The following is a 1,627-nucleotide window of genomic DNA, read 5'->3' as shown; positions in this document are numbered from 1 at the left end:
GGTCACGCCCGTAATCCCAGCGCTTTGGAAGGCCAAGGCAGGAGGATCACTTGAGGTCAGGAGTTCGAAACCAACCTGGCCAACATGGTGAAACCCTGTCTCTACTAAAAATATAAAAAATTAGCTGGGCATGGTGGCAGGCACCTGTAATCCCAGCTACTCAGGAGGCAGAGGCAGGAGAATTGCTTGAACCCGGGAGGCGGAGGTTGCAGTGAGCCAAGATCATGCCACTGCACTCCAAGCTAGGCAACAGAGAGACAGTCCACCTTAAAAACAAAACAACAACAACAACAAAACAAACAACAACAACAAAACACAGCAATGGATATAAAGACACATTGTCAAAACACTTGCCATTTCGGAACAAAGCATGATTATACTCCCTAATTGTGAGTTTAGTGTACATTGTGTAGCCATCCTCCTACATCCCCTGACGCCCCTTGCTAAACTGCCAAACTCTCCTTTCTCTAGGGTGCTCAGAGGTAAAGTGTGCTCTATAGGTAAAGCACGTGCTCAACTGCCATTGTAATAAAGATTAGCAAGCAACTAGTACTTGTTAAGCTAAGCCCTTCACGTGCAATGCCTAACCTCACCCTCACAGGATCCCTAAGACATAGACATTACGGGATTCCTTTTACAGATGATGAAGCTGAATGTTGGAGAGGATGAAGCATTAGCCAAGCATATAGCTAGTCAGTGAGTTCCCACTCGTACTGTGAAATTTTGGAATCTCTGTTCTTAACCTCCAGCCAGTCAAGTACCTGACACAGATGAGAGACCAGCACTCCTGGGTAAAAGTCTAAACACCACCTTTGACTCCAGAGTCTTTGGGGAGAGATAAAATTGTTCATTGCTCCCCAGTGAAAGGCAACTGAATTTATTAACTCTATTAAAGACAATTTCTAAGTGAGATTGTCTGTTCACTCGTTGTCTATCACATTCCAAATATGTTGGGTTTTTTGTTGTTGTTTTATTTTTTTTTTCGCACTAAACATGTTTCCTGCATGATTTATCTCACCAGTCATCATCCACAGGACTCAGGGAAGCGACAGGAATATGCAGGCACGAGACCCAGCTTCATCTTCAACATTGTGGAAAGGGGCTGTACTGTACATGGACCAAATGTCTATGCTCCCCAACACCAATTCCACGGAGCCTGGGGAGAGTGACCTCCCAGGCTATCCATGTTGGAATTTTATTTATTCTTGAAAGTTCTTGCAAGGTTTGTGTTCTAAACTTCACACTTATTACGTGTCCCTCTTTTATTACTAGAGATTTCCCAAAGTGGATAAATGCAGTCAGCGGTCCAAATTCCTGGAGACTGGTGGGCTCTGACTGGAAGGAAGTGACATAAAATGGTGAGACCAGGCCTCGTAATCAGACAGTCCTGGGTTTGCCTCTTGACTCTGCCACTTGCATTTTATGCTGTGTGAACTTAAGTTACTTACTTAACCTTTCTGAGTTGGTTTCCTGAGTCTCCATGTTACCAATCCAATTTTCTGTCTCTTGATGTTTTCACTGAATATTTTATGGGCATTAATTGCCAAATTTGGTGTCTGCCTCCCTAGTCTCCATCAGGCTGCTGGAGTGCAGTGGTGCCATCTCGGCTCACTGCAACCCCCACCTC

The 1,627-nt window shown here is 44.6% G+C and overlaps 1 non-coding gene across 1 annotated transcript; it reads right to left on the bottom strand.

Annotated features, from left to right (window-relative positions):
* Positions 1–991: 991 nt before the first annotated feature.
* On the bottom strand, positions 992–1,191 carry LOC114680476 (small nucleolar RNA SNORA73 family). Its single transcript, XR_003732697.2, has one exon. It is a non-coding gene; the product is annotated as a small nucleolar RNA SNORA73 family (small nucleolar RNA).
* Positions 1,192–1,627: the final 436 nt, after the last annotated feature.

This window comes from Macaca mulatta, chromosome 8, assembly GCF_049350105.2.
Source record: "Macaca mulatta isolate MMU2019108-1 chromosome 8, T2T-MMU8v2.0, whole genome shotgun sequence".
Lineage (NCBI taxonomy): Eukaryota > Metazoa > Chordata > Mammalia > Primates > Cercopithecidae > Macaca > Macaca mulatta.
Note: the sequence above shows the minus strand (reverse complement) of the source record. Positions and strands in the feature narration are given on the sequence as shown.